The following is an 18,383-nucleotide window of genomic DNA, read 5'->3' on the forward strand; positions in this document are numbered from 1 at the left end:
CCATCTCGTGTAATTAAGGCCCTCTGACTTATAGCACAAACCGCGGAATAAATAAAACGGTATGGAGGTGGTCGATGAAGCACCGACAGACCCTCCCCCCCCCCCCCCCCCGCCAACGTTATCAAGGTGATGCTAATCGACAGAGACTCCAGGAATCTCACTAATTATGCCACCCTGTTACCGACGGTTGTCTGCATGCAATTATCAATCGCCTCGGCAACTGTTACTGCTAACATTACCTGGCAACAGAGACAGTTTAAGTGTGTGTGCGGTTAAGGGGGGGTAGGGGGTGAGGGCTGACAGGGCCCATGTGTCCACTCGCATAATGGAAATGGATAGACGCAGAGCTGAGGATCAACTGCTGGAGTGGTGAGTGGACTTCCAATTGAGAGCATGGCTGGAGCGAAGGGCTGAAGTGGGAGAAGGTAAGTCCAGTAAACCGAGCATCACAGGCAGGGGGAGAAAAGGTTAATGAGGGAAACAGAGACGTGAGAAGCGTCATGACCATCAATCAAGGCTGACTTTTCTGGGAGGGTGGAATACCAATGGTGCACTTTAGTCACCTTGATGAGCCCACGACAGATACATCGAGGGACATCGATAACGGAAGACGAGGGAAAGTCAGCTTGATTGAGTCCGACTGATGATGCAGAGCTCCCTTCAGGAATGCGTGATTTCCCACTCAGGTCAGCCAGGTTTTTCTCTGAACTTTTCAGACCCTTACAGTTCTTCTAGGTGTGCAAAAAGCTCAAAGTCATCAACACTTTTGTGACTCCTCTGCCCAAAGGTCTTGGCAGGCGCCCAAAGACAAGCCAGCAGAAGCAGTGGCAGAGCCACTATCAGGAACAACTTATACAGAAACCTCCTGGCTGACATTGCACATAAAAGGTACTTAGCTGCTGCAAGCTGTGAGGGGGGAGCCTAATCCTGCCGATTATCATTCTAAACCTGTGTTTTACCACCCACTGCCCTCAAAGAATAAAGGTTCAAATACTGTATGAAGCTCATTAGGATCATTGAGCCGTTGCTTTAAATCCACGTTTCCACATTTGTTCTCTTTCCAGTGGACGAATTGGGACCTTCAAGGCAGCATCCAGTCCACCTCTGTCATGCATCACTAACAACTTGTGAATTTATTTAGAAGTTACTAATCTCTCATTGAGTCTCCCATAATGGACTTCTCAAATGGAAAATGTATTGCAAGATATCCCAATAAAGTGAAAATGCACTTGCTCAAATGCTCCACCATCTTTTTTTGTTGTTTTTCTGTTGTTCTTTTAGACACAAATCTTTGTCATGATAAAACCATTTAAAAAACACTGCATACTCAATTTCCCATTTTATTGCGTTTTGCCCTGTCCGGCACCCTGCCACGTCTTTTGCATTGATGTGAGCCATCAAATCTCGATCTTTTCCTTCGAGCGGAAATAAAAGCCTTATTTGAATAAAAGAGCAGCCGCTAGCCCCAGAGTCAGCGCTGTGTGGAGACGGAGAGGCCTGTTTACTGAGACGCATTATTTAAATCGTCAGACATGGGGGAGTTGACCCTGCGGGACAGAGCTTGCCAGCAGTTTGTACTGCATATCTATCTAATGGGTGTGTCTGAGAGTGAGTGCTTGCATGCATGTGTGTCTGTGTGTATTATGTTGGTGTGAGTGCGTGTGCATGACATTTTGTGTGAGTGTGTGTAATGTGTCTGTGACATTGATGTAGCATCCCTGTCTAGACGCATCCCGGCCCCACTGCAGTGCCTGACCAGAGAGTGGAAGGATGTGAAACAGGCACTCTGGTGGCGAGTTCTGCAAATATACCAATGTGTATAGTCAAAGTCATGCCTCCAAGAGGAATTAACGGTGGAAACAACGCTTTTTTGAGTGGAGAGGGTCTTTAAAAATTGGAACCACAGGGGGGAAATTAACAACCGCTCGCCTCTTTCTCTGTTCTTCTCCCTCTGTCTCTCCCACTCGCCAAAGTTATGGTAATCACACCACACGCCATCGAGTCACACAAGCAAGACGTGCCAATAAACTTAAATGGTGTTTCATGCCCTTCGGTCCGACAGCACTATGGCCCAGGAGAGAAAAGGCAGTGAGGGAGGAATAGAAACTTAAGAGTGAGAGAGAATTGATAGATCAAGTCACATTAAAGCCCGAAGTCAAAATGAATATGCTCCATTAAGGAGCCTGGAGAAGAGAGGAAGCTTGTGAAGGAGAGCAAGAAGCTTTCGTTTAGGAAGCTTTTTTTAATCTCTGACGGCGCATGTTGCACAGGGCTACAGGCACAACGATGTCAGAGAGCGAGCAACGACAAAACCGACTTCTCATTTACATCCCTGGCTGCATAATTAATATTTTGATGCAGCACGCTTTAATGAATGCTGATTTTAATTGCGTCCCTCATTCTGTTTTTTTTTTTTTTTCAAGGTGTTATACTTTAGTTTTTTACTTCAAACTGTCATTAAGATTCCAATTAGCTGGGTTACCATAGCTGCGTTTTTGATTAGAATTGTAGATGAAATATTTTTTATTTTGCAATACGGCTGAGGATTTAGTGCAAGCTAACTCTTATAGGCTTTAAGACCATAATGTAATTAAGTATGCAGAGTGTAATCAATCCTTTGGGTGTGGCACATACACATACACCCCACACACACACACACGCAAGCAAACCCACACGCAAAGACACACACACACTCACGCTGATCATCAAACTTTGATCCTTCAGTACATGTGAATACATCCGCACACACTGTGCAGACATGATTAGAGAAGTTCCAGTCTTGCAGACACACGCACAGGGTCACGTCAATCTAATTGATGAAATCTAATTTGCCACTCTGAGAGAGCGTGGTGTGATGGCGCTGTAGCCCTGTCTGATATGACAGCCTCTCAGATGACATTACAGACCGCACACAGCATTATCAAACCCCACCCTCACTGAAGAAGCCTCTCACGCATCGATCGATACACACACAAGCACAGTGGTGGGGGTGGTGGAAGAGTCATCACTCATCATACATGTGACGCTCTATCAGACCACAAAAACTGATTGGAAACGACAAGAGAAGCTACAGGCCCTGATTGGCCAGCTAATAAAGACGCTCGACCGTGATGCCGTGCAGACAGATTTAACGAACCGTGACGACTTGTAAGGAAAAGAACCGAGGCAGAACAAGAAACAAAATGCCAATATTTAAGTCCACATTCTCTGTAATTGACAGGCCATCGTGATGCTGATCCAGGTTTGGAAGGATGAATTCTGCATTGATTCGCTGGCCCGAGGGCTCCAGTTATAGCCTCTGTATAAATCCTCGCATACTTTAGCGTCTCCCATTTCTCCCGCAGATTAAACCAGGCATGCATGCCATCCTGTCAGGCAGACTTTATCTCATCTGCATGAAGCTGGCTAGTTTGCTAGTTCCCACCTGAGTAATGTTCAAGCCGGCCAATTAAGGGGAGCTGGAATAACCTGTTGATGAAGAGCAACCGTCAGCTGGAGAAATTAAAGCGGCCGTCTTTAAAGAGCAGCCTTTCCCCGCATCATTAGCACAGGCACACTGAGGTACAAAAAGCCTGTTGAGAGGGAAGGGGTTTGAATGTCATCTGCATCTATGTGTATCTGTGCATTAGTGCAAGTTGGGGTTGAGCATATTTCTCAAGGACACTACAATAGATAGTAACACATGGGGAGGCAGGGGTTGAACCGGGAACCTTCCAATTCCCAAGCAGACGATCTACCTCCTGAGCCACTGCCGCCTGGCACAGTAGCTCAGGAGGTATCCATATTAATAAACACAAAAAAAAATCTAAAAACTAAAAACAAGGATATATACAAACTAGTAACTACCCATGCAATGACACGCGTGCCAACTCGCAGCACTGTGGAAATAAGTACAGCTACATGATATAACTATGCTGGCATTGATGATACAGAGAAATCTGCCAAGAAGACCCAATATCTTCCAAATTGGGGCAAATATAAATCATCACACTGTCTAATCAATTTGGAGACAGCCCATTTACTGACCACTTATTTATCTATTAGCATGTACTATATTCTGTCTCTCTCACCTGCAATTTCACACTCAATTACAGGGTGAATGCAAACTTTTGAATGTTCTTGCAAAGTGAAATTTAAATTAGGCGACCTGAAAAGCTCAATATCAACCTCTATTTAACTTTCACTGTCACTCTATCTGCTGTTTGTTGTTCCAGGAATGCCGGGGGCTGTCTGCTCTATTAGGCCTGCTCCCCTCTCTCCATCTTAAGTGTGGCCCGGGCCCACTCCCGCCCACTCTGAGTGGAGAATCATCCCGTCGGCACCATCCAGGCTCTACCCACATTCATCAGAGAGCAGCCTGATTTGCTACAGATAGCTGAGGCCATGGGACAGGTGAAAGACCGTCTCTGCGCATGAGGATGCTGGGGGATGATGGAGATTGACACTGACTGGTTCAGCCAGGAGAGAAAGAGAAGGACAGGAGAGAGAACAGAAATAGAGAGGAGAGAGACGCGCGTGCACACACACACACACACACACACACACACACGCACACGCACACACACAGAGACAGAGACAGGGAGAGAGAGAGAGAACACTGTGTGTGTGTGTGTGTGTGTGTGTGTGTGTGTGTGTGTGTGTGTGTGTGTGGGGGTGTGTGTGTGTGTGTGTGTGTGTGTGTGTGTGTGTGTGTGTGTGTGGGGGGGGGGGGGGGGGTGCGACTGTGTGTGTGTGTGTGTGTGTGTGTGTGTGTGTGTGTGTGTGTGTGTGTGTGTGTGTGTATGTGTGTTTTTGTTTGTTTGTTTGTTTGTTTGTGCGTGTGTTTGTTTGTGCGTATGTTTGAGCGTACGTGTGTGTGTGTGTGTGTGTGTGTGTGTGTGTGTGTGTGTGTGTGTGTGTGTGTGTGTGTGTGTGTGTGTGTGTGTGTGTGTGTGTGTGTGTGTGTGTGTGTGTGTGTGTGTGTGTGTGCAGTGTGCAGTGTAGTGTAAAGTACGTGTGTGTGCATGAGTTTGAGATACTGCAGTGTGCAGAGGTGGAACACTACTAGTCAGTCAGACCCCCTTCGCTACACTGCAGCTCTAAAGCTGCCAAGCATGATGCTCCCACAGAAAGGTTTCTGCTGTGTGGGCTGCCAATGTGTGGGGAGTGAGAAAAAAAAGCACAACTGTGAGAACAGCGGAGGCCCAGACGGGGAGGGAATAGTTCAGAATGGAAGCAGAGGTATTTGGCAGTGTTATTTTCAGCCGAGGACAACTGAGAGTCAGCGTCCGAACGGCTGAGCTGGCTGAAAATTAAAAGAAGTTTGGAGACAAGGGACACAAACCCTCCTAAACGTTCCTTTTGAGTCCTAGACGCAGGACAGAGAGGGGAATTCAAAAGGCTAACAGGTGAGCAAAGGCGGATAAAGGTCGCTGTGGACAGCTTCACAGATGACGGATGAAAACGTGTTTCACACTTAGAGTACGACAAGCTATTGCGAGCTAGTAAAATATTTAGGTGAGAGTGGAAGGCTGACAATGAAGTTTGAGTATATTAATAGTCCCTTAAAAAAAAGGCAAAGAAGCAAAAATCTGCTCCTTAACCACTTAAACCCCATATGGGTAACCGGAGTCCCTCATGGCTCAATACTTGTATTTACGTGTATTTTCGGTTTTCCGTTAATGTGGGGAAAGCTTGCGTTGCGTCGCATTGTGAGCTTGTCGATTGGCTATTTTCAGCGAAAGCTTTCCCCACAACACGGATGCTGGGGTTTAACTGCTTAATACCACAGCAAGCTTAAGAGCTTGGCAAGCGATACGTGTGATTAAAACAGCAAACAAACAAACAAAGTGATTATCATGTTCAGAATGGGCTGCAACGTCGTCATCGCCCGAATATCCAACCCATGACTCCAACACTACGTCACTGCCGGTAGATGACTTGATGTAAAACCCAGTGCTCATAGGCTCACTAGAGCAAAGCCGATGAATACGGGTGAAGGGTCGCCCACCCTTGCACCCGTATTCATCAGCCCGTGTTTGAATCATTACAGTAGAATACCAGTACAATCCATTTTAATCCTCCTGTTTCTTCATACATTTGTAAACCAGTATTTCATCATCTTGGCTCTAATCCCTGCAGAGGCTTGATGGTGTGCTTATCATTCTTAGTGAGGAGAGTACTTGGTTTCAATCCCAGGAGGTCACAATAGAAATTGGGCAGTGATGATAACCAACGGTGGCTCCATTTTCATGAGCCATCATCTTGCCTGTGGCTTTATATTGGCTATAAGATGATTTTTCTCAACTCTTGGCAAACAATAGTGAACAGGCAGCACAGCCACATTCCTTACCAATAAGCCACAGTTTCAAATTATCAGGTGACATCATCAGCCCAAGCAGGGCCCCCATAAGGGATCGTGGTAAATCCAAGACATGGATTTTTAAAGATTTTAAAGATGTTTTAACATTATAGAATGCACAGGCATGTGTTCATGTGACGTGAGAGTAGTGAGACTTGCAATTTCAACAGATTATTTCTGATAAATCTTTATGCTTTAGTTGCGTGCACTGCTAGCAATCTGCTGCTCTATTTCTCCTTCAACACTATAACGTCTCTTGTGGCCGCCCAGCCTGGCTCGAACTAACCATATAGTTCAGCCTGATTGCATTCTGTGACAGGGTTTCCACAGGTAGGGTGAGAACCAGCTGAGGAGGCAAATACTGAGCTCATTTGGGATGTTGTGCTACATCCATGCAAGCCCTGTGTTTGGGTCCTATGAGCTCCAAGCTGTTGTCTTTGCTCCAACGTCAGCAGATGCAGGGTGGCGCAGCCAGGACAGGAGATAAAACCCTGTTCTGACAGGTGGACTGCTCTCAAAGCTCCCTCTCAGAGGCTCACTGTCGAGTTCATCCAGCCAGTGTTAGGCACAATGATTTCCTTTCCTGTGTTTACACTGATACCAGAACTACAGGTGATGTGACTGTGTACTACAGGTCAGTGGGCGTCGTATAGTCATAAAAAAGAAGTACATCGTGTTCGTCATTGCAGAACAGGTATACCAGTGTCAATATAGCGTCATACTGTATATTTACTTTTTCTTCATACATTAAAATATTACAGAACTTGCCAGAATTATTGAGTAAACGTTGGGTAAACCTCACTGCATTCATAAGAAGTCTTGGTCTCATGGTCAGTATCATGTCAGTATCATGTCAGTATCATGTCAGTATCATGGTCAGTATCATGGTCAGTATCATGTCAGTATCATGTCAGTATCATGGTCAGTATCATGGTCAGTATCATGTCAGTATCATGTCAGTATCATGGTCAGTATCGTGTCAGTATCATGGTCAGTATCGTGTCAGTATCATGGTCAGTATCGTGTCAGTATCATGTTCAGTACCGTGTCAGTATCATGGCCAGTATCATCATGTCAGTATCATGTGCCGAGGATACTGCCGAGAGACTAACACGATACTGACATGATACTGATACTGATACTGATTATAACAATGTTACACTTTTCTCAGCAATATGAGCCGTTGTTACATTATAAACTGTTGGAGTGCTTAATTGATTGCACAGAAGTGGCTGTTTCTGACTGACACACACTGCCCTACCAGCCCTGATGCAATTGATGACCACAAAATTGCCAGACTGAGCGCAGGCAAGAAATATTCCATGCTGGGGCCTTGTGCTGGCATGAAATTAGAGCTCCAGATGTCCAAATTACCTACAATATACAGTGAAGTGTATTAATACTCCTTTGTACTTAAACACTACGCTTTTCCTTCTTGGCATGCATAACATGGCTGCTTGTGGGCTGAAGAGTGGATTTGAACAGGTGGTATGTTCTCTCAACATATGGTCTATGGGTTGTGGGATCAAAATCAGACGCTGTTCTCAGACTGGTAAAAGAAAGAAAGGAGAAAAAGGATAGACATACTAATTGCTGTGAAGATATGACTAACATACAGCTTTATAATAACTGGACACCCATCTAGGCTATTCGATAAATACGCATACGTGTACACTATGCGCACATACAGTACAGGTACAGTATCTCAACATTGTACAGTGTGGACCATGTGCCCATCCCCCACTGCTATCTGTTCAGTTATGGGATAAAGAGGAGAGGTGTTTTACGGCCTACCCTTTTAATGATTTATGCCAGTGGTTCCCAACTTTTTCTGGATCAGGGTCAACTTGAAAAAGCCATTCGGCTGCCGTGTTAAGTGGTCAGATGGGTGGGCCACGAGCATTTTCAGTTTATTTCAATGATCAATCAATCAATTGCTCTTTTTTTTTTAACTAACTAGCATATCGTCGGTGTCCAGGACGAACCAGCTAACTCCATTTTCATCAATTTATTCTTTTCATAAATCAACGCTATTGAACACCCTTTACGTCTGTGTAAAAAATCAAAACATTTGAACCAATGAAAAGTATTAAAAAGCGCCTCTGACGAAAACTCCCAACTCCATTGGATCCTCAAACTGTCCGTCAAAAACAAACAACTCCCCCCTCTCCTCTCCAGTGCTGCCTTATCACAGCATGAGTAGAGCGCGCTGCGCAGTGAACGAGGGGGAGGATCACGTAAACAAACTCCCCGTAGTCTGTTAAAACTATGCAGTGTACCTGTTTATCAAACTTAGCACTGACGCTAATGTTATGAAAACAAGTAATTATATTTCTAAAATCTATGAAGTGTTTAATGAGGAGAGCAATGTGACAAGAAGAAAGGAGTTCATAGCATTTCTGTCGCGCTACTTCTACTGAAACTCAGACTCTTTGATTTCTGCTCGTCTGAAACTCCACTAGCGCTGGGTAAAGTGTTGATTTACCCGCGATTTGGGTAAAGTGTTGATAATATAATGACACATGCAAGTATCTGACAATATATAAAGTCACTATACCAACTTTGATGAGGCAGTATTGCTTTGTTTTAAAAATATAAGGTTTTCTTCATTTCCTGAAAAACATATATTTAGTTTTTTCGTTTCCTGAACAATGAGCGTTTTGGAGTTAGCAGGTTCACGCTGGACAGCAGAGATATTATACTTTAAGTTTATCGGTATAACAATGAAAACAAAATTTTCAAGGTTTTCAAGGGAAAAAAACCCCACTTTTTCTTTTACATAATTATTTTACATTTACTAATATCATTATCCTCACGGTCCACCAGTGGGCCTCACTCAGTCCACAGGTTGGCAGTCGCTGATTTATGCTCTCTAGCCAGCGGACAGTATCCGTTGGAAACTTTATTGGTTCCACAACAAATAGACAATATAGAATGGAAGGCTGGGGACACGTTCTCCTGGGTGAGTGGGACTGGAGAAACTGATTTGTCACCTTGGCTCTGGTCGCTATAGAGATAAATGATATCTCTCACACCCCGGGTCCCCGAGACACAGGCTCTGGGACGTGGAAATGGATGGGATGGTAAATGGAGAGTGGGCGGATGATGATAATGACCCCTCACTCTTTCTGTGACTCTAATATGACAGGGAGTGATAGGCTTCATTTGTGTGGCCCTTTGTTTAACCCATTAAGACCTGTAACGCATCTGTGTCACTTTAGATTTCTTTGGCTATTCAAAAATAGCAGATATACAAACTCATAGCGCGGCACCGAGTGCCGCACTATGAGCTTGTAGATCTGCTATTTTTGAAAAATCTTGAAAAAATATTTTCTAATTTTTTTTCAAAAAACTGTTAGGATTTAGAAAACATTTTTTTAATCGGCCTCAGGCCTTAATGGGTTAACCCCAACGAGGTGTGCTGTCTCCGCCCTACTTTCATGGCCCGCCACGAACCCACTCCCCCCTCTCCCCCTCTCTCCACACACCTCCCATCACAGTTCAGCGTCCAAGACCAGGAATCACAAAGCACTCTGGGACAAAAATTGCTGGGAGGGAGGAAACTGAACGTTCTCTCTAAATGTGGGGGAGGAGAATAGAGCGAGGCAATTGTGTAAGAGAGAATGGTTCCCAGTTGGATGCCTTTAATAATGTTCCCTGGATGACAAAAAAAAAAAAGACTTGCAAAAGAATGGGTTGCTCAAGGTCAACTTGCATTCAAGGCCCTGATGCCAATAATCGTATATATATGTGAGTGTGTGTGTGTGTGTGTGTGTGTGTGTGTGTGTGTGTGTGTGTGTGTGTGTGTGCGTGTGCGTGTGCGTGTGCGTGCGTGTGTTCCTATGAGGTTTTATGCTCAGTGGACCTCTCAGTGGATGTCTCCAGGTCCTTTGTTTACAGAGATGAAAACAGAGATTTATTACAGTGAAAATCGTTTGAAAATCCCCTCCAGATTGAGGGGCTTCGTGACCATTCTATAAAACATCCTTTTTTTTTACTTTTCAATCCCACTTCCACCACCAAGGGTTTCTAAATAATAAATGCCATGGGGGCTTCATCATGTGGGCCATCGATCCCGGCTCAATCAAGTTTTTGACACAGCGCCTTCGCTCATGGTCTCTCGTGCAATATAGGACCGGGCTGCACTTTACATCATTTGAGGAGCCGTCGGGCTCTTTCAATAAACGTCGCCGACTTTAAATGGTCCCCAGGTGTGCCGCGCGAGAGGAAAGGTGACGGGGTCGGTCCGTGTCGCTGGCAGGCGCTCAATTTGCATTCCGGGAGAATTCTCAGCAGAAATTGGCGACCTGATGCTTTTTAACCCATTAAGACCTGAGAAGATTCTAGAAATGTCTTCTAAATCCTAACAATTTTTTGAAAGAAAACCCCAAAAAAAAATTCCTCGATTTTTCAAAAATAGCAGATCTACAAGCTCGTAGCGCGGCACTCGGTGCCGCGCTATGAGCTTGTATATCTGCTATTTTTGAATAGCCTAAAGAAATCTAAAGTGACACAGATGCGTTCCAGGTATCAATGGGTTAATTGTGCCTCTCGGGATGAAAGGAGGAAAATGAGGGAAGAACGGTGAAAGGATTGAAAAAATAAAAAGGACAAAACAGAAAGACTTTGAAGAGGAGTGCAATAGCCATGAGATAAGGGAAATTGTGAGACGTATTCTGGAAAGCAGTACCTCATTTTTGTGCACAGATGCAGAAATGCTAAATTTTTTGCCTGTAGCCAATCCCATTATTGGCTAAAGGATATCTATTGTTACCGGGAAATCTCTGGAGCGCAATATACTGGGCGGGGTGAAGGAGGGGCTGCTTTGACTACTAATGTAATGGTCTGTTTTTTTTACATCTCAATCACGGGCCTCATCCCTGGCAACTGGAACACTCTAGGGGTTCGGCTCGGCCATATACAGTATAACACGTTGTGTGCTTAAGTTAGTGACCCACATATACGGGCACAGGGGTAATGGTGTTGCTCACAGAGGGATGAACATCTTTAATGTGCCATTAAGGCTCAGGGAGCAGCTTCTCATTTCAGAGGGAGAGGAGATTGTGCTGTACTACAGGCGACTCATAATGAGAGTGGGAAGCTAGTTACGTCATATCTTTTTATAAAACCACAACAGTACCAGAGAGGGAGGTCTAAAGAGGGCATGTGGATGTATTGCACTGTACTGTAAGCTGCTAAAGAGCCATTTCCTCTTACTATTCTTAAAGAACGAGCTTTATTTGCAGTGCAGCTCTTTCATACCCAAAGCACAGCATTAAAACAATATCAGATCAAACTTATCAGAAGCTAGACTAGTGTCACAACTTGCAGCACATCCCATTGAGATAAATTAATTTGTGCCATTGTGATGACAATGTAAAACAGGGTTTTTATTTTGTTCGAGACATGGTTTAAGATCCGTCGGTGAGCGTCTTTGGACAAATAGGGCCATATTATGGACATGCCTGACATAAAAGAGTACTACCGACACAGTACTGTCGACTTACATCATAGACTTGCGTTGAAATATCGCACAGTAATCTCATCTGGGTAACACGTGGTAGTGATATACTTTGTAAACACACTCTCATAGTGCTGACATCAAAGTGTGATGTCATAGGCTGGCTTCCACGTACTCTGACGAGTACAGACGATCAGATTGTAAGCTCATAAAACACGCCATGACGCTCTTACTTCCCTAACTACAGTATAATGGAGTGCAATAATAATGTTATACGGTCTGATTTAGAATAAATACATTTTGTTGGAAAACTGTGTGTTTGCACATTGTTCAGACCTACATTCGATTCCAAACATGGATTTAACTTCGGTTAACATTCAGCTCACCTTGTTTTTCTTGGGTGCATCAAGACAACAAAGAGGGGATTTAGTCTTTGGTTCCATGGCTGTTAAAGCAGCCTGAGGAGCTGTCTGTTTGTGTGGAGCGGAGAGGAGAGAGGGGGGGACTTTGGGGCCCATCATTCTTGGAGCCAGCCTAACCATCTTCCATAAAAGAGGCTGGCACAAGTGGCCCATTAATCCCCCCATTGCCTCTTTGTTGGAAACAACGATGGGAAAATACTGTAAGGCCAAGATTTCCAAGGACACAATATGGGTAGGCAGGGTTGACTGTCTTAAAGAATATCGCCCACTTTGCTCTCTCTTGCCTCTATGGCTACTCCCCACACAGTAAAATCCTGACTAGGAATTTAACTCTGCACAATACATAGTCTAATAACAGTGTGGCCTCCCTATCCAATCTGTAACTAGGCAGTGAATGAAGCCACACAAATCACAATGCTACACATTCAGTTCAGTGTTCAGTGGATGACGTCAGCACTGTCTGTAATACCATGACCTCAGCCATGTCCATACAGTCAGTATAGGAGCATATTTGTCCAGACACAGGCATAATTGTAAATTTGAAGGAATATATTCTACAATGCCTATGATCATGTTTGTCATGATTTCTGTTCATTGTCATCATTTTCAAAGGCAACCTACAGTATTTATAACTAGGCTGTGGTTTGTGAATTCACAATATCCCGTAGACAGTACTGTAGATGAGTGCGTATTTAACTGTGCACACACAGGTGATGTGATTGTGGTTTGTGTTGTTCAGCAGTATCAGTTTCAATTGGGTCGTATGGTCTAATACAGGGGTGGTCAACCATGTCCTTCAAGGACGACTTCACCCATTTTCAACCTATCTTCATATAATTTCTCCTCACTAATGCTCATGATAAAATGGTACAGTTTGTTTCTACTCGGTTTGGTCTGTGTCTCATAGGAAGGCTGTGGACACTTCAGAAACCTACCTACCAGTGACACCATTATTAGGCAGGGAGTTTTTTTTTCAAGCAAGATTGTTTTATTCAGATTTTTATTAATGCAAGAACAATGGCTGTGATCATAGCATGCTAACTTTCCAGGAATAGAAATCCTCCAATTTCTATTAGCTTGGATTCGCCATCGATGATTGTCACTGGTAGGCGGGTTTATGAACTGTCCAGAGCCCTCCTCTGAGACACAGACGGGTTAGACAAAAATGGTACCATATTTCCATGAGCATTAACGAGGACCAATTATATGAAGATAAGTTGAAAATGGCTGAAGTCGTCCTTTAAGATCGACCTGAGAAAAAAAAAGAAGTCCAGAGGGGCTTTTTTGTTGATCGTGGAGCAATTTGAAAACCCAAACAAAAACATCCATTCATATCGTCGGCCATTCAGTCACGCTCAGGCTTGCTCCCTTGAATGTGGAGCCAAAGGAATCATATCAGGCCAGTGGACGGCCAAGCACATTGGTGAGCTTCCCTCCCTCCAGGATATACGTCTACATGCCTGTATATGAGAAGCGGTGCGTAGCCAAGGCTGAGCGGATCAGTGGACACTCACCACCCCAGCCCCAACCTGTTCACACCAGTCAGGCGAGGCAAGCGATGCCAGTTTCCACCTGTCAACCATCAGGCTGTTGAATGACATGGTGACAGGGCGCCAAAGCCCTTTCACCATGTGAGTGTTGGCAACATAGACCATCACACAGGCACTATCACTTTATGTATATGACTATGATATCTGCTGCTATAGTTCTCTTACTTGTACAAGAGACGGTGATATTCTGCCTCTTTCTTTTGGTAAACACCCTATGAATATTTTATATTGTTTTCCTGTTATCTGACTTTTCCTGTGTTTGTTTCTCAATTTGTATGACTATATTTTGTAACTGCAAATCGTTGGGAGCTCGTACACAAAATGTTTTCCCCCACTCTTTTACACCTGTAACTTGTGATGTAAAAATAGACCTTAAGTTGAAGTTTGCCCCCCAACTGAACTTCCCCTGCTCAAACTAGTTTCCATAACGACGGCCGGCACCCCAGCCATGATGGGCCACGACCACAAAGCTCTGATTTCCCCCCATTTCTCCTCTATCATTACGTTATTCACCAGCAAGCACCGTGCAGCAAAATACTGAATATGAAGGACGTGATGGATGTTGCCATGAAGGTTGTTGCCTGTGAGAACTGCAACCATCAGCTACCAACCTGACGTTAATGGGCTGCCAGCTAGTTCCCAGTGCCAACTCACACCACAGAAGCAGCAATAGACATCAGCAGATGTGAAATTGGATTTCATGTGATCTTTCTGCAAGAGTGATTTTTCCCCCCTCTCTTTCTCTTTTTTTTACTGAACTCCAGTAATACCTGCTTGGATAATTTCTTAAATTGTCTCTGTGCAATGTGCAATATATGTAATCTGTGGTGTTGTATTCATTGACAAATAAACACTGTGATAACTGAGAAACAGTCTTCTTTATTTCATAATATTTAATTTGAACAGCGTCTGCATAATATATATCGGGTAGCGTGGCCGATACTCTACCATTTGGACTCTGGATGTGCAGATGAACATGGATGGATGGTAGTTTTGCATTGCCTAAGCGTGTGTTTACATTTAGTCTGCCAGCATTAATATCTTCACTCAGCTATGCAGAGAGTGTAGGTAGGGTTAGGATCCCATTTTTCTGCACTCTTAACTTGTCTTCATCATTCGAAATCAAACTAAACTAAACATCACTGCAATCAGGCTTGCTCAGAAATATGCTGGAAACTGGCAGATATGGTCAATTAAAGCTCCCCATCATAAAGCCAGGGCAAACTTTGGTTCAAACTTGCCTTAGTTCTTCTTGCTCCAAAACCATCCTTTAGGCTACTTCAGGCTACCCACCTTCTCTTCCAGAGAGAGACACGGTAATTACTCTTCTGCCACCCAAACTGACTTGCCTGTCTGTCATTTGTCTCCATCTGTAATAGCCTTCGATGGCACGAGAACCTCTCCTGTGAACTTAAATCAAGCTTTTCAGAGAACTGTCAACAAAGTCAGTCAGTCAGAGAATAAAGGAAGGAGATGTGAAGCAGAAAGAAACAGGGGAGAAGTACCAAAGAAAATCCAAGGAGAGAAAGATGCTATCCAAGAACAGAGAACATGTTGCTAACATCTATTACTTTCTCTCAAAGACAGGCATCTAATGCTTGTTATGATGTGTCTCATTACACTACAGAATATCCCTTGCTCTCTTTCTTTTTTATCTTCCTTCCACTGACATTGCCTTTTGACTACAAAAAAGAAATAAACTTTCTTTTGCAGCTGTTTTAAGTGGCAGATTATTAGATCATTTGGCTTTTTAGCAGCAGGCTGTGGCAACATGATAGGGTGGATCAGTCAATCAGCCCTACTCTGAATGGAAGTGGCCACTATCCCAACACAACCCTACTAATAAAGGCTCTTGACAGGACAGTACTGGACAGTAAAAAAAAAAAAAAAAAAAAACATTTAAATCACATAATACTGTATGTTATACAGTAATCCATAATCAACCAATGGAAAAGAAAATAACCAACTATGGAGTTTGTTTATGGATTGGCGAGGGTGGCATGGCAATGTCCTTTTCTGAAATTATACCACTAATGTCACAGAAATCTAAGGTTTACAAGTCTAAACAAATTATAATGGGTGACGCTCTTATGAAGGCTTTTTCTAATGTAATTTTTGCCAAATAAACAAGTGCAAATTTACTGAAAGTGCAGCAGATTTTTTGCTACCTTACTAAATCCATACCACATGTCCAATTATGAAGATTATTATTTGCATTTCAAAAACCTCATATGAAACATATGAAAAAGAGTGAGGAGCGTTGAAGAAAAAGACATACTCCGCAGTTTTCATCAGTTAAGGGGCATTTCAGATAACATACAGTAAAGGAAAACAGAGAGAGAGAAGTGTGTCAGTGTCCTCTTTAATTGAGAGAAGTGCTATTTTCAGCCACACTGTACACTGCAAAATCATGAGCATCAATTCTACTTTGTGACGCTCAATTGTGATCCTCAGGTCCAGTTAATACTCAGTATATTACAGTGTAGATCATAACAAGGGAAAGCAGGGAAGACATGGATTAGAGTAAAAATAGAGAAAGACGATGAAAGAAAAAGAAGGCTTATAACAGAGTGGGATGGAGAGGGGGAGAGAGAGCATGAGAGAGTATAGCGGGAAACAAGGGAGAGAGGGGAGAGAAACGGTGCCAGATGCTTCCCCGTCATTGTGACGTTGTGCCTCTCTGTGTGTGTGTTGCAGAAGGGACGTTCCATTGAATCGCAGCATATTGACATGCTTCTGACAAGTAGGCTAACCGTGGATCCAATCTCACCACATCTCTGTTTACTCATGGGATTAAATTAAAGAACACAACACATCCAATTTCATACCTGGCTTCCTCCACCACACTTCACAGTATGACGGTTACTCACCGACATGATGCCTGCTCACATTCTCTCTCACTTTCTGTCTGTGTGTGTGTGTGTGTGTGTGTGTGTGTGTGTGTGTGTGTGTGTGTGGGGGGGTGTGGGGGTGGGTGTGGGTGTGTGTGTGTGTGTGTGTGTGTGTGTGTGTGTGTGTGTGTGTGTGTGTGTGTGTGTGTGTGTGTGTGTGTGTGTGTGTGTGTGTGTGTGGTGTGTGTGTGTGTGTGTGTGTGTGTGTGTGTGTGTGTCTCCCTCTCCCTCGCAGATGCTATGCTGCTGTTATGCTGTGTAGTAAACACAGCATTGTGGCAAGGAGGAACGCCATATACCAGATTCACACGGAATGGAAATTAATTTGGTTATGGGATTAGGTTGGAGAAAGTCATTCCCACTTCCCCCATGCTTGAAGAACAAGCTATTTCTCAGCAACGCTGTCAAGGACAGATTAGTCGATTTTGTCGTAGATTTCAACGCGTTAAGGTGCACTGAACAGCGGTGTGGCTGTGCTGCAGGGATTAAAGATGACGACAGGCTGAATGAAACTGTGGATTAGACCAGACCACTCGGAACAACCTTTTGCCCCGATAACGCCATTCTTTCTTTCTAGAAGCAATGGTTTGAAGAGTGTTCCAATATAAAGCACTAAGCCCTAGAAGTGTCTATAACCCCCTTAGCTGTTCTAAACTCAGAGTAAACCTAGTACATATACTGTACCTTTCATAAAATAAATGCACAGCAACAACAAATGCTATAATTTATTGATAACACATAATCATTCTTTGGCCAAGCAATGTATTTCAGCTTCATTTAGCAGAATGGTTGCCAGGCAACACACAGACGCAGCAACGCACAGATGCAGTGGAAAGCATGCTTACAGATTGGGGCGATTGTTAACATTTATCTGAGTATTCTCAGCACACCCACCAGGTCTGTAAACAGCAAATGGACCATATATAGTCTGTTTAACAGACCCAGCTTTGTTTCTTGACTTTAACAGCTCTTCAATTTCTCTCTCATTCATTTCAGCATGTTTCTTTTTATCTTCCTCTCTATCCTATCCATTTGTCATCCATGCTTAGCCTACTCAGTGAATCATTTTACAATGGCTTTGAGCACGGCCCAACCAATCATAATCAAGGACGAGAACTATCTGTTTCAAGATATATCCAACACACAAAAATCTGATTGATATTGAAGAGCTACAAAATATGGTCCTTTAAAATAAAGGAAGTATAGGTTAATCAAGTTCTAATCAAGACTTTTGAAAGTAAAATCAGGTGGTGAATCAAATATGGCCAGTCCGTTCTTACGAATGTATTGAATATAATACCAGCTGTATTGTGGTGGCATGTGAGATGTAGCATATGGTTTGTGGAGAGACCCCTTCAGAAAATATCTATATATAATCCAAACTGGGACCTATTAAGAGCAATGCTGCCATATTGCAGGTGTTGAAAGAAGCAAGGCGATCAAATATATCTGAGAGGTCTTGCATCACCGACTCAATAATCCTCATTCCCCAAAGATGCGATAGAGAAAGAACTCAGGTGTGCCAGACAGCGCCCATCCAACCCTCATTAAGAGCTGATCCGCCTTTTATTAAAAGATTTATCAAGGGATTTCTCTGGAGCTCGGCAGCATGAGAACTGACTCATACGGGTCTTTGTAAGAGACCTGAGGAACCTTCTGGGTATGCCACCAATTATGCCTCCCACCAGACAGTGGTGGGTTGGATGAGAAAAGAGGAGA

General features: G+C 43.6%; 1 protein-coding gene across 2 annotated transcripts in view; it reads right to left on the reverse strand.

The window, feature by feature from the left end:
• Nucleotides 1-18,383, reverse strand: part of LOC308084356 (mannosyl-oligosaccharide 1,2-alpha-mannosidase IA) — a 223,778-nt gene that overhangs the window by 96,418 nt on the left and 108,977 nt on the right. The gene's annotated exons all lie outside the window — the stretch shown is intronic.

Source organism: Gymnoscopelus braueri (assembly GCF_963280865.1).
Source record: "Gymnoscopelus braueri genome assembly, chromosome: 4".
Lineage (NCBI taxonomy): Eukaryota > Metazoa > Chordata > Actinopteri > Myctophiformes > Myctophidae > Gymnoscopelus > Gymnoscopelus braueri.